This window comes from Papio anubis, chromosome 10, assembly GCF_008728515.1.
Source record: "Papio anubis isolate 15944 chromosome 10, Panubis1.0, whole genome shotgun sequence".
Lineage (NCBI taxonomy): Eukaryota > Metazoa > Chordata > Mammalia > Primates > Cercopithecidae > Papio > Papio anubis.
In genome coordinates this window covers 28,566,635-28,593,911 of record NC_044985.1, presented here as the reverse complement: position 1 = coordinate 28,593,911, position 27,277 = coordinate 28,566,635, and the positions used below count along the sequence as shown (strand labels likewise).

The window sequence follows — 27,277 nt, the reverse complement described above, 5'->3', positions numbered from 1 at the left end:
TTTCTCCACATCCTCACTAGCATTTGTCATTGCCTATCTTTTGGATAAAAGCCATTTTAACTGGGGTGAGATGATATCTCACTGTAGTTTTGATTTGCATTTGAAATTTACTTCTTGAAAACGTTTTCAAGGAAGGATTTTCCTACCCCAAACTTCAGGGTTTTCAGCTTAAACATTTAATTACATTTTAGCCTTTTTATTTTTTAAAAACTAAAGTTATATTTCTGACCTATTTGGTGGCAAAGACTATGGTGAGGATTGTGACTTCTACATGTGAATTTAGGAGTACCATTTTTTCTCCACTTGGTGGCAAAAGTTATGTGAAGAGGAAATGACTTCTACATTTTGTTTTGCTCACAATGGTCTTTTTCCCAGACAAAGGAAACAATTTGTCAGATTTAAAAAAGGTGACTTTGATACGGAAGTGCTGGGAGGGAAAGAGCGTGGTCCCTTTAAATGATGTGGAAGGAGGGGAGGGAAGTGCTGGGTAGAGGAAGGCATAGTCCCTGGCTAGGGCTCCATCCTCACGGACCTAGGTGAGGACAGGCACTTCTGTCTTTGCTCCCAAATGTTGCATTTTCCAAGACCACCCTGTCCCACCACACCCTCACCCTCTGCCTATAAAAACCCGAGACCCTAGCTGGCACACACACACACACAAGTGGCTTGACGTCGTGAGGAACACATCAGTGGAAGAAGACACAAGTGGCTGGTCATTGAGAGCTTGTGGGAGGAAGAGCATGCTGACAGGCACCAACAGATGCTGGCATGCTGGCAGGCCATCAACCAGGACGAGGTGGACTTTGGTGGGGCAGTCGAAGGATAGCCGGGGTCTCCAAGCAGCCCAACTCCAGGGGAAAACCATCTCACTTCTGGCTCCCCCATCAGCAGAGAGCTACTCAATAAAACTTTGCACTCATTCCCAAAGCCCATGTGTGATATGATTCTTCCAGTACACCAAGGCAAGCACCCAGGATACAGAAAGCCCTCTGTCCTTGTGGCATGGTAGAGAATCTAATTCAGCTGGTTAACACAAGCTGCTTATTGATGGCAAACTAACAGAGCACCCTGTAACACACGCCCACTAGGGCTTCAGGAGCTGTCAACATTCACCCCTAGACACTGCCATGGGGTTGGAACCCCACAGCCTGCCTGTCTATATGCTTCCCTAGAGGTTTGAGCAGGGGGGCATGGAAGAAGCGAGCCACACCCCCATAACACACTCTGTGAGAGGGACAAGGGAACCTTTCCTGTTTCAGCTTTATCTACCTTCAGTCAGGTGTTTGATATTAATGTCTGTCTTTCTATTATTTCTCTCTTCTTCTCTCCCTCTTGGATCTTTTCTTCTTTTTTTCCTACCTTTCCAGTTTCTTCTTCTTTCTTGCTTTTTTCACTCATTTTTCTTGTTCACCTCTTTCCTTCTCTCTCTCCTTCTTCCCTTTCTTTCTTGATTCTTTCCTTTTCTGTCTTCCTTCTTTTCTTTTCATTTTTAGAGACAGTCTCACTTTGCCACCCACCTGGCGTGCAGTGGTGTGAACACAGCTCACTGCAGCCTCCACCTCCTGGGCTCAAGTGATCCTCCCACCTCAGCCTCCTGAGTGACTGGGACCATAGGCAGAAGCCACCATGCCCAGCTAATTTTTGTATTTTTTGTAGAGATGGGGTTTTGCCATGTTGCCCAGGCTGCTCTCAAACTCCTGGGTTCAAGTGATTCATCTGCTTCAGCTTCCCAAAGTGCTGGGACTACAGGCCTGAGATAAAGCACCCAGCTCCTTCTTATTTTTTATTACTCTTTCTTTATTTCTCTTTCACCACTCTCCTCTCCTTCTTCCTTTCCTTTCTCTTTTTCCTTTCTTTTTCCTTCTCCTCTTCCTCCCACCCCAACCCCTCTTCTTATTCATCTGTTTTTAACACTTATCCAGATGAGCTTTTTATGTAGACTAACTCATAAAAAGTTAAATAGTTTTATTTATGTATGCTTCAATTAAAACCCCTCAAGATCTTGAATTTAAAAACAAAGTGGTGCACACCCATCCTGTCATCTCACTGGACGTGCTAGCAAAACCAATGTTCAAAAGAATGCTAATGAGGACTCCTAACAGAATCTGGAATGACAAAGCACACTTCACTGTCTCTGTTCACCCCAAACTCAGCCCCAGCCAGCAATATGGAAGTAAGCATCAACACTCTATAGGAGAACTGGAGTGAAAGCCTTTGAAAGTCCCTGCCCCACTGAAAGAAATAGAACTTCTGTAGCAAATAGTTGTGGTAGCAGGAACCTACAGTGTGCTTTAAACTTTGAGAAATAAGAACATCTGACCTTTTTTCCTTCCTTCTTCCTCTTCCCCTTCCCTTTCTTCCTTCCTTCCTTCCTTCCTTCCTTCCTTCCTTCCTTCCTTCCTTCCTTCTCCTTTTGCTTGGTCCTGGATGCATATGCATTCATGGGAAGTGTGTGTCAGTATAGCATGGCTAAAGACCATACTTTCTGGGGAACTGAAAAGGAAACCAGAAAGGGAGATAATGGAGGCATAGGAACTTGAGAAATCAATTCTGTAAAATTGTTTATAAATTCTGGGATTCACCCTTGAGCTGCAAGTGCATGGATCTAATCCTAAACAGTATACCATGTATTTTGAGAATGGAACTTTGAAATGGGCTTCTGCCCACTTCTTGGACTAGCCACTAGGTGACAAACACACAAGGCAGATGTGACTAGCACTGCAAAGGCATTGAAAACTGAAATGTACTTTGAAACCACAAAACTGAAATGCACTTTGAAACCACAACCACAGAAGACTGATCAGGATGCAGGGACTGAATCCAACTGGGCTGATTGCTAAAGCAAAATATTGACATTTTCTATAAGGTTTAAACAGGACTCATTGTCTCATAAGAAAGTATCCAAAGCATCCAGAAGACAATACGTAGTTAATTGACAAACAAGAACCCAGGAAAACCTCAACTCACACTGGTAAAGATAAAAAATAAACTCCAGTATTGAAATGTTGGAATTATCTGACAAAGACTTAAAGCAGTTATTGTAAAAATGTTCAAAGTATGTATACTCTTGAAACAAATGTAAGGAAAATCTAAGCAAATAATTAGAAGATATAAAGAAGTATTAAGTGGAAATTCTATAAATAAAAATGTAACTTCCACACTCTCCAAAAATAAGCAAACAAAAAGAAAAACTGTAAGCAAACAAACACAACCTTCACTGGATGGACGCAATAGTATATTGGAGATGAAAGAGAAAAGAGTCAGTGAATCTGAGGATAAATCAATGGAAGTTAATCTAAAGAACAGAGAAAAAAGAGAAAAAATAAACAGCTTTAGGAACTTCTTGTGCTATACCAACAGGTCTAATTTTCATGCCATGGGAGACCCACCCAGAAGGTCATGACAAGAAAGTAGTACAGAAAAAAAAAAATTGAAGAAGTGATAGCTGAAAGTTTCTCAAATATGATGAAAGATATAAACCTACAAATTCAAGAAGTTCAGTAGGCCATACAAAGATAAACATTTAATCCCAACTCAGAAATGTCATAATCAAATTGCAAACACTAACAACAAAGAAAAAAATCTTAAAAACAACTAGAAAAACAATTTTTTTAATAGGATATTCAAATGACTGCAGTTTTCTCACCTAAAATCATGGAGGCCAAAAATAAGTGGACCGATCTTGTATCTACATTCTACTTCAAGTGGTGAAATATTGAGTCTAAGCAGTTAAAAGTTAAATATGTATTGTAATGCCCAGAGCAACCACTAAAAACCAAACAAGCAAAACATACAAAGAGTAATAGTTCAAAAAATTAATTGCAGTGAAATACTAAAAAATCAAATAATAAGAAAACAGAAAAAGGACAACTGAGAATTAAAAAACAGAGGGAAGAAAACAGAAAGCAAATAATATAATGGTAGAATCTAAACCTAAATATATCAATAATTATAACAAATGTAAAAGCTCTCATATCAATTAAAAGACAGATTTTCAGAATCAGTTAAAAATGACACAAATACATGTTGCATATGAAAAACTCATGTCAAATATAATAATATTGGTATGAGAAAATTAAGAGGGTAAAAACAGATACACTATGCAAACACTAATCAGAAGACAGAAACCAGGAGTTACCATGTTAATGTCACAAAAAGTAGACTTCAGGGCAAAGAAAATTACCTAGAATAAAGAGGCACAGTACATGATTATAGAGGGGCAGATCAACTCAGAGGACACAACCATCTTAAAAGTGTATTGGCAAACAACAGCACGTCAAAAGATAAAATTGACAGAACTGAAAGAGAGATAGACAGATCCACACTTATAGTGGAGACGTCAACATTCCTTTCTTAGAATCAGAAGTAGTAATAGAATCAGCAACACTAATAGAATCAGCAAGGATTTTTATCATGAATTAACTGGATCTAGTTGACATAAACAGGGCACTCCCCCAAAAAACAGAAGAGCACACTTTCTCTTCAAGTATAACATACCAAATTCACAAAGATGGGCATATACTGAGTCATAAAACAAACTTTAACAAATTTGAACTAATTGAAATCATACAAAGTATGTTCTCTGAAAACAATGGAATTAAATTAGAAATTAATAACATAAAAATAACTAGAAAATCTCAACACTTGGAAATTAAACAATACATGCCCATAAAATCTTTACGTTGAAGAGAAAGTCTCAAGAGAAATTTGTAAATATTTTGAACTCAAGGAAAATAAATATATAACATGTTGAAATGTATGGCATGCACTTAATGCAATGTTCAGAGGAAGATTTATAGCGTTAAATGCCTATGTTGGAAAACAAGAAAGGTTTCAAATCAAAGTGAGCTTCCATCTTAAGAAAACAGAAAAAGTACAAAGTAGACTAAACCAAATAGAAATAAAAAGCAATAAATATAAGAGCACAAATCAATGAAACAGAAAACAGAAAACAGAAAAATCAATAAAACCAAAAGGCAAAATCATAAAAAAGCAAACTAAAATTGATATACCTATGGCAGAAAAAGAGGGCAGATACAGTGATCATTAACAAGGATTAAAAAATGAGTATCACCCCATTCTTTGTAGATATAAAAAGGATAAAATGGATATTATGAATAAATCTATGTATAATACGTAATTCAGTAGGTTAGGTGAAATGAACGATTATTCCAAAACCAAAAACCTCTAAAAACTCTTTTAGAGTGAAATAGATAACCTTAATAGTTTGGTAATTATTAAACTTCCTAACCCATTATTGAAATCTTGTGAAAAAGAAATTTCCAGGACTAGATGACCTTATTGCTAAAATTTACCACACATATAAAGAAGAAATAAACCCAAGTCTACACCATCTCTTGAAAAGGCGGGAACATTTCTTACATCATTTTATGAGATGAGCATTACTGTGACAAGAAGAAAATACCCCAAAACTTCAGATCAGTATCACTCATGAACATAAATGCAAAATCATCAAAATACTAGCAAATTGAATCTAGCAATGTATAAAAGAATAATATAATGTGACCAAGTAGTAGTCATCTAATGAGTGAAAGATTGGTTTAGTATTTGACAATCAATCAATAAAATATATCTGATAGTCTAAAGAAGAAAAATTATATAATATCTATTAATACAAAAAGTTTTAAAAATATTTAATATTCATACATAATGAAGACTCTCAGCAAATTAGGAATTGAAGGAAAGTTCTTCAGTCTGATAAAGGACATCTATAAGCTAATATAATACTTAATAGTGAAAGATACTAATATACATTTATTAGAATGGCTATACTGACAATATCAAGTGCTGACAAGAAAGTGGAGCAACTGGAATGCTCATACATCACTGATGGCAATGCCAAATATGACAGCCATTTTGAAAACAGTTTGGCAGTTTATTGTAAAGCTAAACATGTCCTTATTACATAACCCAGCAGTTCCTCTCATGGTATTTTTATTTTATTTTATTTTATTTTATTTTATTTTATTTTTTAAGTAAAGCGAAAACCTGTGTTTTCACAAAACCTGTACATGAATGTTTATAGCATCTTTAATTACATTGGCCCTAAACTGGAAATAACCCAGTCTTTTTCAGTAAGTGAATGGAAAAACAAATCATGGTATAACTATACAATGAAATATTATTCAGTAACACAAAGAAATGAGTTATTGATAACCGAACAATTTAGATAATTCTCAAAAGTATTATGCCATGTTAAGAAACTCAGTCTCAACAGTTTACATATTGTCTGATTCCCTTTACTTGACATTCTCAAAAAGCAGAAGAATGATAATGAAGAACAGAACTGTGTGACATTCTCCAAAAGCAAAAGAATAATAAGAACAGAACTGCAGTTGTTAGGGATTAGGAAGGGGACTACAAGGAGGTAGCATGGGAGTTTTTTAAGAGATGGAACTGTTCTGTATCCTGATTGTGATGGTGTTTACACTAATGTCTTCATGTCTCAATATTCATAGCAATATACATCTCCAAAAAGTCAATTTTAATTTATATTAATTTAAAAATGAAATGGAGCAAAAAATAAGCCCACAAAATAATAGTCTTAAAAATCAAATGATTGATTGATTTTTTCATCAAGTTGCTGAAATCATAGCATTGGTAGGCAACTATTGAAATAAAAGTAAAATTTTACACAATTTTAAGTGAAACAATAGAAATAAAAAGGGGATTTGACCAAATTGAAAAAAATTTTATCAAATACCAGTACGAGACACAATGGTGTACTATTCCACCATAAAAAGAATGTTAGAGTTGTTTCTAGAATTCTTTGTGTACTTTGCTACTGTTTTTGTGTACTTTTGTTACTAAAAAATTTCTTCAGGTTTTCCCAGTGAATCCATTAAACATTTCCATTTTATCTTGCTTAAAGTCTGTATTTTTGGAAGCATATAAATATACTAGTTAACATATGAAATGAAGCAGTTGGCAGTGTTTCCTTGACTAATTTGTTATTTTCTATTAAAAAGAGAAAATGAGCGAAACAATACAACAAGATATGCAATATATGCAATTACATGACCCTTGTCCTCTTGTCTCTAGCAGAGAAAAGTATTAAGTTTGTTGCATTTTATTTTCTGTAAAGGTATTAGGCCTTTGCCTCAAAGGTGTACAGTCAAAATAACAAGACATCCTCCTTTGACTTAGCTCTGACCTTCTCTGCACTCTACTCATCCTTTATGGCAAGTCAGCTAAATACGCTGTCGGATATTGTTCCCTTTTAGGAAATTCTTCCTGGAATCCTGTAGTAAACTTTCCCAGGAAAAAGGCAAATAAAGTTAAATGTCCTTAAGGAATGCTGAATATTAAAAAAAAAGTTAGTATCACTTTTGACTTTTTTTCAGAAGTTTATCAGCAACTGATGTAGACGGATTATGCTGTCTTGATTTAAATTGTCAATTGTCTTCAATTATTCCTAGCTTGAGCTGAATAATTTTAACCAGACTCCTTTAAAACTGAAAGAATGCTATCTTATCTTGAGAAGAACTAATTCTAATACCATTTTAGCTTGTCTTTATAATTGAATTATCAAAGTAATTAGTGATCATAAGTGATTTGATAGTTTATCATGTGATGTTAATAAACAATAAGCGAAAATGTGAGAGAATAACTTATCTGCCATTGAGTAGCAATATTTTTGTGCTGTGGTTACAATGTTAAGCAAACTAAAATAAGCAAATCTTCATGCCAGGGTCTTAGTTAATGTCATTTTGCTTGGCTGAGAAAATCTGAAACTTCTCTGAGCAGACATATTTTAAGAGAGCATTAGGACATGCATATTTTTAGGATGCTAATAGAACCTCTCACCCTTTTTGGATTTAGCTGCCAGAAATTATGATTCATAGTTCTTGATAGCATAGAATAGAAAACATTGTAAAGGGAAAGAAATTCTAACAGATTGCTCAGGAATGATTTCAGAGTGTCAGTTAATCAGACATTTCTCTTTCATCCCTTTAGGAAAATACACACTTCTCTTTTGAAAAATGGATCTAGAAAAATTTTTATGTTTGCTTTGGAATGGCCCACAATTATTGATGAACTCTTACTGGTATTAGAAAACTGATTGGTGAAAGAATATATAGCATAATAATAGCTTATAATAGCAAAAATGATACAGCTGAAAAGTTGCCTGTGAAGAATGTTTCAAAAGAACAAAGGATGTGCTTTGTCATCGCTGTTTTTAAGATTCTGAAGAATATAGTGATGATATTATATTACTGTATTTGTGCTACTGTTCTGGAAAGTTTAGCCACTTGAAGTACCTTTAATAGATTTTTGAAAATTATTAGAATGTAGAATTTTAAAATACACAATAACATTCTGAAGTAGTTGTATTATTCTAGAAAGCTCTGGCATAATTTAGATTTAGGGTTGAATAGGAGTTACTTTTTATCGTTATAATCAATGGGTAAAGCGTTCTGCGTTGAATAACAACTCTTGTAGAAATCCAAAGTTATACATAGCTTTGATTTCGATAATGCATATTTTGATGATGCTGGTTCTTGATTAATGTTGACTTTCCCACTTGTGACACAGTTTTCTCTCAAATTCTAGTTGTCTCAGCTAGAACTACCTGGTTAGCTCATAGATTTCTACATTCTGTTTTTAACTGATAATATTTATTTTAAAGATCACTTTTAATTGTAACAAATATGAAGTCATCAGTGTTTTCCAAATTGTCAATAATGCTTTAAGTAAAAAATACATTAGTAAAATGTAAGTTATATTGTATTATAATATCTGCTACAGTTAATACCATGAACATACGCACTATATACCAGAAAAGCTCGTGCATTATTGGAAGTGAAAAGAAATATGATATCATTGCTATATTGTCTGATTATAAATTCATGCTTTGGTCAGTTCTCTTTCTTCAGGGATGACATTTACTTGTACTCTGCTGTTGAGAAATCTGAATTGGATGTCACAAATTCTGCATTTGCACCAGTGGCATATTAGTGCTATCATGGTTGTCTGTGTACAGGGGAGGTATGATTTCACCAGTTACAAGTGAGACACAGGAAATGTTGATGGGGGCCATGGTGTCTCTCTACTCTTGGATGTGTCTTGAAGTTCCTTGGCAAATTTCTGAATAGCACTGTGATGGACTAGTTGAATGTCTGGTGTTTGCATGTTTCTCTTTTCTACTCCTTCCTGTCGACAGTGCATGATGTAAGGAGGTACTAGAAAGAGGACCAGTGCTACTGCTCAGGACACAGCCAGTATAATTAAGAAATCCATGTACTTGTCTGCTTTTCAGACAATCATTTTGAAAAGGGTTTGTACTCTCCATCATCACTAGAATTTCCCCTCCATGAATCACTTCTGGATAGGTGGTCACTTGCTTTGTTTTATCAACCAAATGAAATTTCGCACTAGTCAATGTAAAATGGAGTACAAAATGTTTTAGCACATGTTATTACAGGCTCCATTTCTTGACTGCATCTCAATTCTGTGGATTTTCAACATCTTGTAATCAAGAAGAAAATGGGACATCGGCACCAATCCTGATGAAAACGCCCCCCTTTAGGCCATTAATAGGAAGCAGAACCCTGCTGTCCCTATCGAGGGCCACGTGATGTTTATGGCATTCAGTCCCTCTGGCCACAGCACATTTTTCTCCACCCTGACAAAGTTTCCAAGAGCCTTCCTGGCCAATATTTCTTACACATTTATATTTTTAATGAAGATTTCTGCTTGTGATATGGCAACAGGAAGTCCTCTGTTGACATTATATTATCCAATTATTCCTTGCAGTCTCAAAGGTGCACCTATTGTAGGCAATTATATCAATAGTTGTTGGTTTCTCCACATTTTCAATTGTTGGAGAGTCATAAGGACTCTCTCACTATATGGTGTTCTTTGGATGTAGAGGAGCCATCCAGGTCTTTCTAAATAACCCTTTCAATTTGTTTTAAATGCTTTGGGATCATCACTAATCTCACCAGGTTTTGGTGAGGTGGAAATTTCCCCTTAAAATACTTGTTCCAAAGCATAAACCAAAAGGACACTTACAGATGGGTATGCATTCTGATCAGAGTGCACCTTAGAGAAAATAATGAATACTGTCATCAAGAATGTGACAACCACCACAGGCTCATCCTGCGTGTCCCCTGAACTTATCCTATGCAAGCACAGGGGTCTCCAGGATCCCACCGCCAGGGCAATTTCATTATTGGGCTGACGAGGCCCGTAGTCCTCAATTCTCCCCTCCCCTCCCCTCCCTTTCTGGCAGCTTGGCCAGTTTTACTCTTTTCTTATTAGAGCACATTTTGTTGTACATAGGAATGCAAAGAAAACACAATCGCCACTGAGAACTTTGTAGTGTGATGCTTATTTAGCTTTTGAATGGGCTTTCACACAAAAATTACTGCTTTGTGGAAATTTTCAGGTATGAGAAAACATCTTACAAAGAAACCTCCTGTTATCCAACTGATCAGTCAGTATTAAAAAATGCGTGTGGAGGATGTTGCAGATTGAAGTGTGCAAAGCATTTGTGTTTTAATTAAAATCTTAGAGGAAAAACTCATTCACATGAATTAATAGCAACATTTTTAGCAGGTTGCATAAATGGTGACAAAATTTACATCTTTGTATTCAAGAAGAGTATAGAGTTACTTGGTGAAGATCACTACATATGTTAAATGCTTTCAACATGTGCTATAAATATTAAAGATCTATGGCTATTAAATTACGTGAGAGCAAATGACTCATGAGTAATTACAAATACCTGTTCTGCTTCTACTTATCACTTATTTTCCAAAAAAGTAGCATGGAAATGAAATGCAAGTTTAACATAAAAGAGTATAACTTCCTGTTAAATGATGCTTTATCATATAATGGAATATTACAGCCTAATTCAATGCAGGACTAAACCAACATTTGAAGAAAATGAGAACTCTAGAAGCCAGAAGCCTCAGTCCTCAGAAAGCTCCATACTCTGCATGCTGTTTACATGTCTCTTTGTGTTTATGTGGGTTTTTTCACTTACCTGTTCCTGTGAAATAGCAAAAGACTTTAGATTAAAATGGATTTCACTAATCACAGAAGTCAACAAAGCAAGTAAATATGAAAAAATAGCACAAAGTTGTACAGAAATCGTCCGTATAGCTAAGGAATGAAATGAAAGAAATTTAGCTCTGTTAGAGCTTTTATTATCAATCAAATATATCCTTGATAGTTCTCATCTTTTTGTCTTTTGGTGCCCCCCCCACCTGTTTGTGTTTTGACTTTTTCACCTGACATGGATGAACAATGGATGTGTTCCTTCTGATACCCTGTCAAAGGGAAAAACCACAATCTAGGTCTTTAGGCACACAGGCACTTTGTTCCCCATAAGTGATTGTGTAGCAGCCACAGCATCTTACAGTGTTGGAAAGGAAGAGACTGTGTTGCTTGGCGTCTTAAGATACTCTCAGAGGGTCCTTGGAACTCCAGGCTTCCCAATAGGTATCTCAGTGTGAGTGGGTTTTACATATTGACCTTCCAACTCACATAGCATCTGGAGAAAGGATGTCAATTCTGAGAAGAAGACTGAAGATATCTAACTGAAGAAATAGTACCTGGAAGTTTGAATGACCTAGGGAAGGGCACCAAGATGCTCAAGTGCCTCGGACTTCCCAAGGTACACAAAGTGGGAAGCAGCACTGGGAAACTCTTTAGGAAGAATACAACTCACACCTTTTACAGTTTCCATCACATTTCCTTTTAATGATCACTCATGATCCCTAGCAGGGATTCAGCCACTCCCCAGAATCACACAGCACACGAGTGGTGGGACCAAAAGAGATTTCTGGTCATTTTGAAGTTTAACTTAATTTTTAACTTTTATTTTTAGTTCAGGGGTACATATGCAGGTGCAGGTTTGTTATATAGGTAAATTACCTGTCATGGGGATTTGATGTGCAGATTATTTTACCATCCAGGTAGTAAACATAGTACCTGATAAGTAGTTTTTTGTTACTCACCCTCCTTCTTCCCCACACCCTCAAGTCGGCTCTGGTGTCTGTTGTTCCCTTCATTGTGTCCATAGGTACTCAATGTTTGCTCCCACTTATGAGTGAGAACATGTGATGTTTGGTTTTCTGTTCCTGTGTCAGTTCACTTAGGATAATGGCCTCTAACTCTATCCACATTGCTGCAAAGTACAGCTCTCATTCTTGTTTATGGCTGCATAGTATTCTGTGGTATATATTTACCACATTTTCTTTATCCAGTCTACTGTTGATGGGCATTTAGGTTGATTCCATGTCTTTGCTATTGTGAATAGTGCTGTGATGAAGCTATGTGTGCCTGTGTCTTTATGATAGAATGATTTTTATTCCTTTGGGTATATACCCAGTAATGGGATTGCTGGGTTGAATGGGAGTTTTGCTGTGAGTTCTTTGAGAAATCGTCAAACTGTTTTCCACAATGGCTGAACCAATTTACATTCCCATCAGCAGTGTATAAGCATTCTCTTTTCTCCACAACCTCTCCAGCATCTGTTATTTTTTGACTTTTTAGTAATGGCCATTTTGACTGGCATGAGATGGCATCTCATTGTGGTTTTGGTTTTGGTTTGCATTTCTCTAATGATTAGTGATGGTGAGCATTTTTCCATATGCTGGTTGGCCACATGTATGTCTTCTTTTGAAAAGTGTACATGTCATTTGCCCACTTTTTAATGGGACTGTTTCTTTTTTGATTGTGTATTTGCTTAAATTCCTTATAGACTCTGGATTGTAGACCTTTGTCAGATGCATAGTTTGCAAATATTTTCTCCCATTCTATAGGTTGTTGGTTTACTTTGTTGACAGTTTATTTTGCTGTGCAGAAGTTCTGTATTTGAATTAGGTCCCATTTGTCAATTTTTACTGCTATTGCAATTGCTTTTGGGATCTTCATCATGAAATCTTTGCCAGGCCTTATGTCCAGATGATATTTCATAAGTTATCTTCCAGGGTTTTTGTTCTTTTAGGTTTTACATTTAAGTCTTTAATCCAGCTTGAGTTAGGGTTAGGGTTCGAGTTATTTTGAATCTTGGTTCTTATTCATTGCTGTTCCCAGTAAGCATAGTGCAGCATATTCACAGCCCTCCCTGGATCAGGAGCAAGCTCCCTATTGTGATGTCACAAGGATCTGAACTTCATTGGTACGTTTTTCCCAACTGAATGGAACAAAATTATAAGATGATCAGCAGCGGGGATTCTCTCTCTGCTTCCTTGTTCCCCTTGGGCTAGTACAAGAATCCTGGGTAGACTGGTCTCATTTTAAAACCTATAATTTTTCTCCACTGGACTTTGCTAAGGCTAGAATGGGGGAGGCAAGCAAGGTACTGGGTAGAGTATGTAGCCTTTGACCACAGATCTGAGGCCTTGTTCTCAAATCAACCTTATCTATTTCTGGCTAGCTGTCTTTTTCGGGAGGTGGTGGTCGTGGTGCTGGGGCTTATTTTTAAATTGGTTCTAAACTCAGTGGGGAGAAAGAGCAACTGCTTATTTAACTATGAAAACCCCAAATTAATATTATTTAAGCATGATAAGAATGGGAAAGAGTCCTTAAAGAACTAGACAATGCCAGTACTACCCCAATCTGCTCTTCAAGTTTATGGCCTATTTATGACCTATTTCTGAAGGTGCAAGAAACTCAAACTAGGAATATTTCTATTAAGAGAAACCAGTTTTTTACTGGTTTGCCCAATCAACTACAATGCGTTTGGGTCTACCTAAGCGAAGACCTTCAGGATGTCCCTTCAACCCTTGCATGGTTCAAGTCTGATACCGGGGGGTGGGGGGGTCATTCCTGCCATTGCTGACTTCCTCATCCTTACACCTAATTGAATAACCAACTCCTGTTAATTCTATCTTCAAAAGAGCTTTGGAACCCGTCCATCTCTTTCCATCATTACCACTATTACTCTATGCTAATCAGTTATCTTTTTCTTTTTCTTTTTTTTCTCTCCTGTGGAGTTTATTGCCGCTGGGATAAAATTCCTATTGGTCTTCCTGTTTATTGTCTCCTCATAAATCCATTCCTCACATAGCAGCCACAGTGATTAAATCATGTTCATCTCCTGCTTAAATTCTTTCAGTGGTTTCCTATCACACGGACAGTAAAATCTAAGCCCCTTGCCATGGCCCATATGGCCTTTTATGCTGTGACACCTAACCAGATCCTCCTACTACATCTTGACCACTCTCATCAGTGACTACACCTCATCTATCCTGCTTGTCTTTTAATTCCCTGATGGCCTATAATAAGTTCCTTGACTGGGCTGAGTTTTTTGCCTGCGTTAGAGCCTTCTTACATCTCTCCTGTCTAGAATTTTTCTTCCTCCTGCTCTTCCTCTGAGCTTTATTAAAGATCAACTCTGTTCTAGGCACCATGCGACAGGCATTAAAATGTAATGCTGATCCAAGAAAAGCAAAACAAAAGATGTCTTTCCAAGTGCCTTGGCAGAAGGAGAGAGTTGAGCTTTACATTTTAGTAAAATTTTTCTCTTTGTAAAGTTGTTTTAAAACCTTATATCACTAAAAGTTTCAAAATGAGAAAAATAATGCTTGTGATTAATAGTGTCTTTTTCCTCAAGTTGTCTCAACAATAAGTAAGTCCTTGGTGAATTGAACATAATCTTGCTGGGTCTTCATCTTCCCACTCTCAGAAGTTTGATTTCAATTGTATACGGAGAGTAAATCTATTTTTCAGTGTGACTGATGTGGACAGTCATAATGCCATTTTATTAATTTAGAGTAAAAAATGCAACTCATAGTCTGATACACACATTCACTCACTATGGCCGGATCACACACAGGCCCCTAATTTATTAACAGAAGTACGCTTGGTGATCCTAGAATAAGAAGAGGAATATGATGAATCAAATAGTAAATGGGTTGAGGTTATTGTATCCACCTTCACAATAGAAATGTGATCACCACATAAACAGAATTAAAAACAAAAATCACATTATCCAATAGATGCAGAAAAAGCATTCAACAAAATCCAGCATTCCTTTATGATTAAAACTCTCAGCAAAATAGGCATACAAGGGACATACCTTAATGTAATAAAAGCCATTTATGACAAACCCATAGCCAGCATTAAACTGAATGGGGAAAAATTGAAAGCATTCCCTCTGAGAACTGGAACAGGACAAGGATGCCCACTCTCACCACTCTACTTCAACATAATACTAGAAGTCCTAGCCAGAGCAATCACACAAGAGAAAGAAATAAAGGGCATCCAAAACAGTAAGAAATCAAACTGTCACTGCTTGCTGACAATATGATCATTTACCTTGTAAACCCTAAGGACGCCTCTAGAAAGCTCCTAGAGTTCATAAAATAATTCAGCAAAGTTTCTGAATACAAGATTAATGTACACAAATCACTAGCTCTTCTATACATCAAGAGCAACCAAGCAGAAAATCAAATCAAGAACTCAATCCTTTTTACAATAGCCACAAAAAAAAAAAAAAAATACTTAGAAATATATCTAACAAAGTAATCTACAAGGAAAACTACAAAGCACTGCTGAAAGAAATCATAGATGACACAAACAAATGGAAACACATCTGATGCGCATGGATGGGTAGAATCAATATTGTGAAAATAAGCATACTGCCAAAAGCAATCTACATTCAATACTATCACCATCAGAATCCATCAGAATCCATCATTCTTCATAGAATAAGAAAAAAAAAATCTAAAATTCATGTGGAACCAAAAAAGACTAGCATAGCCAAAGCAAGACCAAACAAAAAGAACAAACCCGAAGGCATCACTTTATCTGATTTCGAACTATGCTATAAGGCCATAGTCACCAAAACAGTGTGGTACTGATATAAAAATAGGCACATACACCAATGGAACAGAATAGAGAACCCAGAAATAAATCCAAATACTTACAGTCAACTGATCTTCGACAAAGTAAACAAAAACAAAGTGGGGAAAGAACACCCTTTTCAAAAAATGGTACTGGGATAATTGGCTAGCCACATGTAGGAGAATGAAACTGGATCCTCATCTCTCACCTTATACAAAAGTCAACTCAAGATGGATTAAGGACTTAAACCTAAGACCTGAAACTGTAAAAGTTCTAGAAGATCACAGTGGAAAAGCCTTTCTTGACATTGCCTTGGGCAAGGATTTCATGACCAAGAACCTGAAAGCAAATGCAATAAAAACAAAGATAATGCTGCAATGAACATATGTGTGCATGTGTCTTAATAGCAACGTGATTTATAATCCTTTGGGTATATCCCCAGTAATGGGATGGTTGGGTCATATGGTACATCTAGTTCTAGATCCTTGAGGAATCGCCATACTGTTTTCCATAATGGTTGAACTAGTTTACAATCCCACCAACAGTGTAAAAGTGTTCCTATTTCTCCACATCCTCTCCAGCACCTGTTTATTCACAATAGCAAAGACTTGGAATCAACCCAAATGTCCATCAGTGACAGACTAGATTAAGAAAATGTGGCACATATACACCATGGAATACTATGCAGCCATAAAAAAGGATGAATTTGTGTCCTTTGTAGGGACATGGATGCAGCTGGAAACCATCATTCTTAGCAAACTATCACAAGAACAGAAAACCAAACACCGCATGTTCTCACTCATAGGTGGGAACTGAACAATGAGATCACTTGGACTCGGGAAGGGGGACATCACACACCGGGGCCTATTATGGGGAGGGGGGAGTGGGGAGGGATTGCATTGGGAGTTATACCTGATGTAAATGACGAGTAGTTGGGTGCTGACGAGTTGATGAGTGCAGCACAGCAACATGGCACAACTATACATATGTAACAAACCTGCACGTTATGCACATGTACCCTAGAACTTAAAGTATAATAATAAAATAAAAAATAAAAAAATTAAAAAAAAATTAAAAGCAAAAAACAAACAAACAAAAAAAACAAAGATAAATAGCTGGGACCTAATTAAACTAAAGAGCTTTTGCATGGCAAAAGAAACAGTCAGCAGAGTAAACAGACAACCCACAGAGTGGGAGAAAATCTTCACAATCTATACATCTGACAAATGACCAACATCCAGAATCTACAATGAACTCAAATCAGTTAGAAAAAACAAACAAACAATCCCATCAAAAAGTGGGCTAAGGACATGAATAGACAGTTCTCAAAAGAAGATATACAAATGGCCAAAAAACATACGAAAAAATGCTCAACATTACTCCTAATGATCAGGGAAATGCAAGTAAAAACCATAATACAATACCACCTTACTCCTGCTAGAATGGCCATAATCAAAAAATCAAAAACGGTAGATGTTGGTGTGGATGTGGTGGACAGGGAACACTTCTACACTGCTAGTGGGAATGTAAACTAGTATAGCACTATGGAAAACAGTGTGGAGATTGTCTTTAAAGAACCAAAAGTAGAACTACCATTTGATCCAGCAATCCCACTGCTGGGCATCTACCCAAAGGAAAAGAAGTCATTATTCAAAACATACTTGCACGCACATGTCTATAGCAGCACAATTCACAATTGCAAAATCATGGAACCAACCCTAATGCCTATCAATCAATGAGTGGCTACAGAAACTGTCATATATATATATATACACATACATATATATATATATATACACACACACACACACACACACACACACACACACACACGATGGAATACTATGCAGCCATAAAAAGGAATGAATTAACTGCATTTCAGTGACCTGGAAGAGATTGGAGACTATTATTCTAAATGATGTAACTCAGGAATGGAAAACGAAACATCTTTTGTTCTCACTGATATGTGGGAGCTAAGCTATGAGGATGCAAAGGCATGAGAATGATACAATGGGCTTTGGGGACTTGAGGGGAAGAGTGGAAGGGGGGTAAGGGATAAAAGACTATAAGTATGGTGCAGTGTATACTGCCTGGGTGATGGGTGCACCAAAATCTCACAAATCACCACTAAAGAACTTACTCGTGTATCCAAGTACCACCTGTACCCCAATACCCCAAAAATTTATGGCAAAATTAAAAATATATCAAAATAAAAAGGTTACACTTAAAAAAAAAAAAAAAAAAAAAGCTAAAGATGGTTTCAAAGATTTTGGCTAAGTATTTGCCAAAAATACTTATGCAGAGCTGGTTAGCTGTACCAGCTCATATGCAGAGTTGGTTAGCTCTACCAATACGTGCCTTTGTGACATTTTTCTTTAAATCTTTCGATGGCTCATTTTTGAATGCACACGTTTTATTTTTAAAATTTATTTCTGTTAATACAGTTATTTCAAGTACAATCACATCTTGCAGAACTTGGAAGAACACTTCTTCTTTTAGGTGACTATATATGTCTTCTCTGATACACTGTGATTAATTAAATTTCTCAAAACTAAATCTACATTTCAAATATTGAAAATAATTTGCTTAAAAATACTGCATGAATCAACATTCAATTATTCTTTGTAGGCTAGCTCGCTAAAATTGCATTTCAGCCAATCACAGAGGTAAGGAATGTTGGGAGTAACAACTGGGATAGAAGAAAAAGAGTAGAGAGAACTCTAAACATAAATACCATTCTGAAGGTGCCTCTCTTTGACTGAGGCACACTGATGCTCGTTGGCTTGATTCCTGTTTAGTATGGACAGTAGAGAGGGTCTGCAATTATTTGAATGTTTGTGCCCTATCCAAAATTCACACTAAAACTTAAATCCCTTATGCAGTAGTATTAAGAGGTGGGGTCTTTGGGATATAATTAGACCCTGAGGGCTCTGCTCTTATGGATGGAATTGGTGCCTTATAAAAGGGTTAGAGGGAATTAGCCCTTTTTGCCCTTCCAACTTTCCACAAGTTATAGTGCAGTGTTTGTCCCTTCCTGAGGACTCAGTAACAAGGTGCCATCGTGGAAGCAGAGAGCAAGCCCTTATCAAACTCCAAACCTGCTGGTCCCTTGATCTCGGATTTCCCAGCCTTCAGAACTGTCAAAAATAAATTTTTGTTTTTCATAAATTACCCAGTCTCAGATACTTTTTACAGGAGCACAAATGAACTAAGACAAGGTCTTTGTTTACTAAAAAATTTTAAACCTGGGCTACTCTTTTTCCAGGTGAATTATCTTACTACAAAGCCTTTGATTTGGATTTCAAATAAAAAAATTTAAATCGACTGATTCAATTTTAATTTTAATTATGTATTTATTCTTAATTTTGTGTTGCAGCTAGCTAAATTACCTTAAATTCAAATATTATTTATTTTTGATTGCATAGTTCTTTTACCTGTTTAGAGTCCTCATAAGAACTTCCATTTTATGTTCTTGTCTTCTCATCAGTTTGAGTTGTGTCTTTAACATTGGAGAGAAAAACAACCTTCAAGATTTTCTTTCAGTATGAACCATTCTGAGGTCCTTCAATTATTTGTAAATGGTTTCAAAGGTGTTAAAGTTCAAGATCACCATGAATATGGGGCATTGAAAATTCGGGGACATTCTCTTGTGTGTTTGCACCATCATCACCTGAAATGCATCTATGGGTTTGTGATTATGATTGAAAAAGAGCAGAAACAGATCAATTAAGAAAGAAATATTTAGTAACAGACCAATAAAGCTATGTTTTCTCTTTACCAAAGATGAGAGTACTGTTAATAAAAAATGGAAATGAATTTAAAAATGGAAATAAATGAAAAACTAAAATAAAAAGTTGATTTATTATTAAGTTAATTTACAGTTAACTTAAAATCTGTAGTTCAAATCTTTTGTAGGATGTTCTCAATTTTAAAAATGAAATCAGATGACTGGTTTTCAGACTTTTGAAATAAAGTATTTGCTTTGGCTGAAACTGAATCCCTTCATTACATCTTATACATATTTTTTTATGACAACTGTTATCTTTTTTATTTTATTTTTATTTTTTATATATACTTTAAGTTCTAGGGTACGTGTGCACAACATGCAGGTTTGTTACATATGTGTACATGTGCCATGTTGGTGTGCTGCACCCATTAACTCGTTTATATTAGGTATATCTCCTAACGCTATCCCTCCCCCCTCCCTCCACCCCATGACAGGCCCCGGTGTGTGATGTTCCCCTTCCTGTGTCCAAGTGTTCCATTGTTCAGTTCCCACCTATGAGTGAGAACGTGTGGTGTTTGGTTTTCTGTTCTTGCGATAGTTTGCTGAGAATGATGGTTTCCAGCTGCATCCATGTCCCTACAAAGAACATGAACTCATCCTTTTTTATGGCTGCATAGTATTCCATGGTGTATATGTGCCACATTTTCTTAATCCAGTCTGTCATTGATGGACATTTGGGTTGATTCCAAGTCTTTGCTATTGTGAATAGTGCCGCAGTAAACATATGTGTGCATGTGTCTTTATAGCAGCATGATTTAAAATCCTTTGGGTATATACCCAGTCATGGGATGGCTGGGTCAAATGGCCTTATACAAAAATTAATTCAAGATGGATTAAAGACTTAAATGTTAGACCTAAAATTATAAAAACTCTAGAAGAAAACCTAGGCAATACTATTCAGGCCATAGGCATGGGCAGAGACTTCATGACTAAAACACCAAAACCAATGGCAATAGAAACCGAAATTGAAAAATGGGATCTAATTAAACTAAAGAGCTTCTGCACAGCAAAAGAAACTACTGTCAAAGCGAACAGGCAACCTACAGAATGGGAGAAAATTTTTACAATCTACCCATCTGACAAAGGGATAATATCCAGAATCTACAAAGAACTTAAACAAATTTACAAGAAAAAATCAAACAACCCCATCAAAAAAGTGGGTGAAGGATATGAACAGACACTTCTCAAAAGAAGACATTTATGCAGCCAACAGACACATGAAAAAATGCTCATCACCACTGGCCATCAGAGAAATACTAATCAAAACAACAATGAGATACCATCTCACACCAGTTAGAATGACGATCATTAAAAAGTCAGGAAACAACAAGTGCTGGAGAGGATGTGGAGAAATAGGAACACTTTTACACTGTTGGTGGGACTGTAAACTAGTTCAACCATTGTAGAAGACAGTGTGGTGATTCCTCAAGGAATCACCATAAAAAAGGATGAGTTTGTGTCCTTTGTAGGGACGTGGATGAAGGAGGAAACCATCATTCTGAGCAAACTGTCGCAAGGACAGAAAACCAAACACTGCATGTTCTCACTCATAGGTGGGAATCGAACAGTGAAAACCCTTGGACACAGGGTAGGGAACATCACACACTGGGACCTGTCGTGGGGTGGGAGGAGGGGGGGATAGCATTAGGATATATACCCAATGCAAATGATGAGTTAACAGGTGCAGCACACCAATATGGCACATGTATACATATGTAACAAACCTGCACGTTGTGCACATGTACCATAGAACTTAAATAATAATAATAAAATTTAAAAAATTACTTGCTTGGAATAAACAATCTGAATGTCACTGTAACAACAGAAAACAGGATCATTGGGTAATTTTACAGATATCCTGCCCAGTTTGGGAAGAAAATTTCTTTATGTAGTACTAAATTTATCTCAGCCATGGTAGATCAGTCTTACAATGTAGTGACTTTAGAAAATGAACAAGATAATTTTTATTCCTATTGTCCTGAATATCAAATAATAAATGGTTTCGTAAGATAAGAGAATCTTGCCATACTTTAGCTAAATCTATAAAATCACATGCAATATGGAAAACTGTAAGCTTACAAGATTGGCAGGCCATAAGTTCTTTTTCTGATTCGCAGGAATCAGGTTCTTTGGGTTGCTGCCTAAGCTTTTACTTGAAACAAACGAACATAACTGTGACTTCATATACATTGTAATATTTGACAAAAGTGACTATTTTACTGTTTGCCAATGTTATTGCAAGCTCCGGTAGAACTATGAGTTCTAAACTGAATGGAGAAATACTCCTTCCAGATTTGTCATGAATATGCTAGTTGCCCTTTAAAAGGACCTTAAGGGAACCTCTGCCCAGGTATGAATGAGACTGAAGGCAGAATTTTCCAGGAAACTAGGCAAGAGTGTAGATGAATACCCTCAGAACTGTGGCTCCAGAGTACCAGTCAGAGGACATAGGCCGATCTGTGATGACATTTTCACTGGATTGAAGTGAAGTGAGATATTCAAGAAAACGATAAAAAATTCATTAAGTGTACTATTTTTACTGAATTATCCTTTATTGACAGATTCTGTACTTCCTACTCTTTTAGTGTCATATGATATAATGATGTAATGGTAAGAATGGATCTGGTTTTATTCTCTCCATTTAATGTTCCTCCTTGGCAATTTTTTTTAAATGGTAACTTTTGTTTTACTTTCTAACATTTTTGGAGATGTTTTGCTGGTTCATAAAATCCCAAAGCATGGAGAGTCCGGGATTAAAAGAATGTTAGCCTACAGTATACACAGATTCTTATTCATGTTTTTGCTTAATGTGACATTATGATCATTCAAATGGATAACTCTGGCCTGATTTAATCTGAGATTAGATAGCAGATACAAGGGAAGTTATAAAGCTATTTAACGTTACCCGAAGCTTTAGAGTTTTTTTTTTTTGTTTTTTTTTTTTTGTAAAATTTGGCCAATATAGTTATGGCCTAAATATTGTTAACAGAGGGCCACTGTCAGATTCTGGAAGTGTCCCATAAACAAGTATTACATTTTATACTGGCACAGTTTGTTTGTTTGTACATTGTTTATGCTTAACTCTGACAAGTGATAGAAACAAAGTGGATTCTGCACCTTTAGAAAACATGTTGCCCAGTTAACAAGAACATTTTTGTAGTTTATATGCCAGAGCTAATCTGGGTTTCCATACCTTGTAAGCATACCTCTAAAGACTAAGCCCTTCCTTCTTTCAGTAGCTGTCCTGCACACAGCACAAGCCTAGCTTAGCCACTGCTGCCTAAATTGTGTGAATGAACTCAAAAACAGTGACTTGTGCTACTTACTAAAATGACTGAAAAGGAAACATAGTTATGAAATTATTAACAATTTAGATGAAGGAGACTTTAGAGTTCTTCTAAGTCGACATTGCTTGTGTTTAAAATTGCTAGACTATCTAAGTTCTCTACAATAGACCCCAAGCATGGGCTAGAAGAGAAAAAAGAGGATGTGGGTGGGAGGGAGCAGCTTGAATGAAAATTTTGCCTCATTATTCTGATCCAAGCTCTGTCTGTCTATAAAGACCTTGCTATATTTCTAGGTGGCTCATTGTATTATTAAACAGTAAAAAATCTTCTATATTTTATTCAAAACTAGATATTATCAAACCCTAAATATCTACCTTTATTTTTAAAAGACTTTAAAGCTATAGCTATAGATTATTATAATAAATTATTGACAATGACTTACCAAAAACAAAACATTGCTGATAATTTATTTTTACTAAGGGATGATTGACACATAACTCATAATCATATGTCTAAATATATATTTATTACTTATGACCATGCTGCATGTTGATATCAAATGGGGAGTTTGAAACCATACTGATGCTTGGGCTCACCCCAGAGATTTCAGTTTAATTGCTCTGGTTTGGGCCTGTACCTGACAGTTTGTTAAAGCTCCCCAGGTGATTCTAATGACTCTGCAAATATATGTGTTCTATCTTAAAGCAGGTGCTTTGGAAAAAAAGTAGCTTTACAATGAAACAGCTTTCTTATGTATTATTTGTCCTTATGAAATTTTGTTCTAAAGATTAAATTTTAGGTGTGTTTGTTTCTAGAGGATTGAGTTTTAGTGAAAGAACTATTAGAAAGAAGATAACTTTGAAGGGAATCTTGCTCCTTAGTTTTTACCACATCTTTATAATTTTGTCTCCATATATCATCCTTTTATTTACTTCCATCTCTTCTAGAGCTGATTACCAACTCCTACCACTGTTAACCCTCATCCAGGAACAAGCTTATGTCTTTAACATTCTGAGTGGGCTTCAGCATCCTTGCATATGTTCAATTCTTAAAAACCTGTTGAAATAAAAGATCAGGAGACATAGGAAGGATGCCAGAAGAGAGCGTGGTAAGTGGCGGAGAATCTTTCCCCAAGGGATTGGAGGTATTTCAGGATTAGACTTTGTATATCTATAAGCATGCATATGTATTTATGCCTATGGTACACATGCATACCATATATGTTCTGTTGTGTTCCAGGAATGTGGGAAAGGACAGTGTGATAATGTGTCTTTCACTGCACTGCGTGCTGCTCAAGATTAGGGATCTTGATGTCTTGTTTTGTATACTCATCTTCACACAATGGCAGCATATTCGTGCTCAGTAAATGTCAGTAAAACAAATGCATGTTAAAAAGAGTAAAGGATGAAGAAAGGTAGAAAGATGTAATTAAGTTGATTTTCCACATGACAGGACATAGAAGAAGTAGTTTAGATGTTTTCAGTTGTGCTATTAACTATCCTCTGCACAGGTAGGGGAATGGTTGGCAGGGTCAGGAAAATGATAAAGGAAGCAGTTCAGCAGAAACTGGCCCTTGAGGTTGCATACATAAAGGCTATCTCTATATGACCCATGACCTAGGATCCCTTGTGTCTCCAAAAGAGCCTCACCCATTGACACAGGAGGCAAGGAAGGCTGAATCATGAATGGAGACTAGAAATCTAGATCTCAGATAGCCTCACTGTTGTGAAAATAGGTTTTCAGTGTCTCTCATTCCCCACCAACTAGAAAATGGTACTTCTGTATTTCTAGGCATCTTCTTCCTAAGATTATTTAGAAGGTAGGGTGAGAAATGCAGTTTGTCCACAGAAAAAGGCTTTGTCTCTGAAATGGTCCAGAGAGCAGTTAGATTCAGGGAATCCATGGATTCCAGCTTCTAAGGGTTACCACATTTTCCAGGGCTGCATTGCAGAGTAGAATGGGAAAATAAAAAGAACCATGCCTCAATCCTTTTTTTCCCCTTGGTTATCTGTCTCTCCTCTCCCACTCTCCCCACTTTTTCCTCCTCATTCTCTTACTTTCCCTCATATGTTGTAATACCTTAACTGGATAGATTCTATTTCTCAATAGTGGAGAAAGTGAGGCTGGTTGCACAGTGTTCAAAGTTATCTATAATTTTATGTATTCTTATATTTTCTTTTAATTTTATATATCTTAATAGTTTTAGTTTTATAATTTGACTCATATTTTCTTTTGAAAATAATTCAGTATATGGATGTATACATATGCGTTTTTAAAAATCCCAGAGTATTGTCAAATGTTATATCTGAAAAGACACGTCTTTTTGTTTGTTTTCTGATAAAGTTATTAACGTTTTATAAAATGTTAAGCAATGTGTCTTCTCCACTGTTAAGTATTAAAAGCTCTCTACTGGTTATCTTATGACTGCACTTCCAGTCCACTCTTTGCCAGGGAGACTGATTCCAGGTGCTGCCCTCTGCTTTCTGATTAGTCTCTGTCAAGACTGACAATGATAGAGCAGAGGGTTCTGGAAAGAGAGTGGGATTGGGATGTTGATCCCTTGGTTCCCTGTCTGGTGAGTGGCTGTGGGCTGACTGGGGCGCTCTAGCAAAGCCACAGTCCCTGTTGAGTAAGTCATCCTCTGCAGATACTCTCTCAGGGATATGGTAACCATTTCTTCCTTTGACCTTTCAGGCCTCACGTGTACCAGCTCTCTGGTGTCCCTTGTCTTGGGACGTTCCATCCCTGGATAGTTTCCCTGCCCACGTCTTTGTAAAGAGTCTGTTCTTCAAGATTCAGTGTGTTGTCTGTGAGGACTGTGACCCACCTGGTACATCCCCTCAGGGCATTCATTTCAGGCCCATTCTAAATGGTCAAGGTACAGTTGACTAAATACCCTACTTCATTTCTGGTATGTTTGGAGAGACATCTGTTTTTTGCATTTGGTCTTTCAGTCTTTGTTTTTCTCCGGGGAGGATTATACTTTGTTTGTTCCTGTTCAACTTTACCCAACTGAGAGTGCTATAGAGTGCTGTGATTTAAATATCAACAGATTTCCAGGGACATATGCACTCTCAGAAATATGTGCATTCTCAGACCTGAGTACCCTGGTGTGGGCTTCGTAGTATTTTACGAAGCATGAATTGAGATCTGAGGGCACTAGGTTTATCTTGAAAGCAGATGTAGGTAAATTGTCTCGGTTCTGCTGCGGTCTCTAAGATTATGAAGGTATCTGGAACTCAGGGGAAAAAACATCTATTTTATCACATCATTGAAAGTAGTTTCTTCCCATTTATTAAACATTGACTTAAAATATGATTTTGCCATTTATTTCCTGTCACATTGCAAATGCTTATCTATTGCATACCTGCCTATCACCCTTGGAGAAGTAAATTGTTCAGTTTTTCTTTTTGTAGATAGTATTTAGATCAGCTTTATCAATCTTAAAATAAGAAGCCTAATAAAAATAACTCCAAATTTCAGGGCATCTCTTTAATACATAGATACTTTGTATCTTCATTTTAGTTGAAAAGTTAATATTGTCTGTAGAGAAAGCATGAGACTAGATGATACCTTTTAATCTATTGTGAGAGATATGTAACATGTCAGCAGATGGAAAAAGGTAGGGACTGTCTTATAAACTTCCAATCATCAAATAAGTGACATGTTTGAGTCAATCAATTTAAGAGGTTCCCAGTCCACTGATGAAACCATTTGAAGAAAATGTGCTGTTTGATGTTACAGAAGCCGAAAGCTGAATAAATGTGTCATCTGTTTTTCATTTTAATTCTCTGTTTCAGAAGTATTTACTGTGTATTAAAAAATCTTTTTACCCTTTCAAATCTTTTGGACAACCTGGAAAAATTGAGAACAGTTTAACATCTATCCATAAAAGCACATTCTCAGCTGAGTTATCTTGTTCCTATGTGGTGACATTAATTATATTACATACGAACTTTTAAAATCAAGTAAGAAGGCTGTCATTTGACTAAATAGTTGCTGATTTTTAAACATAATCTGTAAATATATATCTATATGCTGAAAACTTTTAGTTCAAGCAAAAATTAAAGGTTTTTTTTTTTTTAAATACAGTATAAATCTGAAAGGTATTTATAGGTTCAGACAAAAATATCTGGAAGGATGTTGCCTTTAAAAATAAAGCCTTTTTGATAGGACAACCTCTGTTTTAAGAAATGAGATTATTTCATATTGTTGTCCATGAGAAAATATTACTAGACTAAGAGGTTCTTCTTATTTAATTTTCTCTCCAACGCCATCCTTCCCTTGCAATGAACGCCCAATCACTGTTACTTTTTTTCTCGCTATTGAAAAACCTCTCTCTTGCTCACAGATTTGCTTTTTTATTTTTTTTTTTATTTTT

General features: G+C 36.3%; 1 long non-coding RNA gene and 1 pseudogene across 2 annotated transcripts in view; one reads left to right on the top strand and one right to left on the bottom strand.

Annotated features, from left to right (window-relative positions):
- The window catches only part of LOC108581274, a 37,106-nt gene extending 9,867 nt beyond the window's left edge, over positions 1-27,239 (top strand). For both annotated transcript variants that reach the window (XR_004176504.1, XR_004176503.1), the window contains exons 3-4: positions 23,844-24,004; positions 25,591-27,239. This is a non-coding gene — a long non-coding RNA (uncharacterized LOC108581274). The remainder of the gene's footprint in view (positions 1-23,843; positions 24,005-25,590) is intronic.
- On the bottom strand, positions 8,894-10,193 carry LOC116269147 (annotated as a pseudogene).
- Positions 27,240-27,277: the final 38 nt, after the last annotated feature.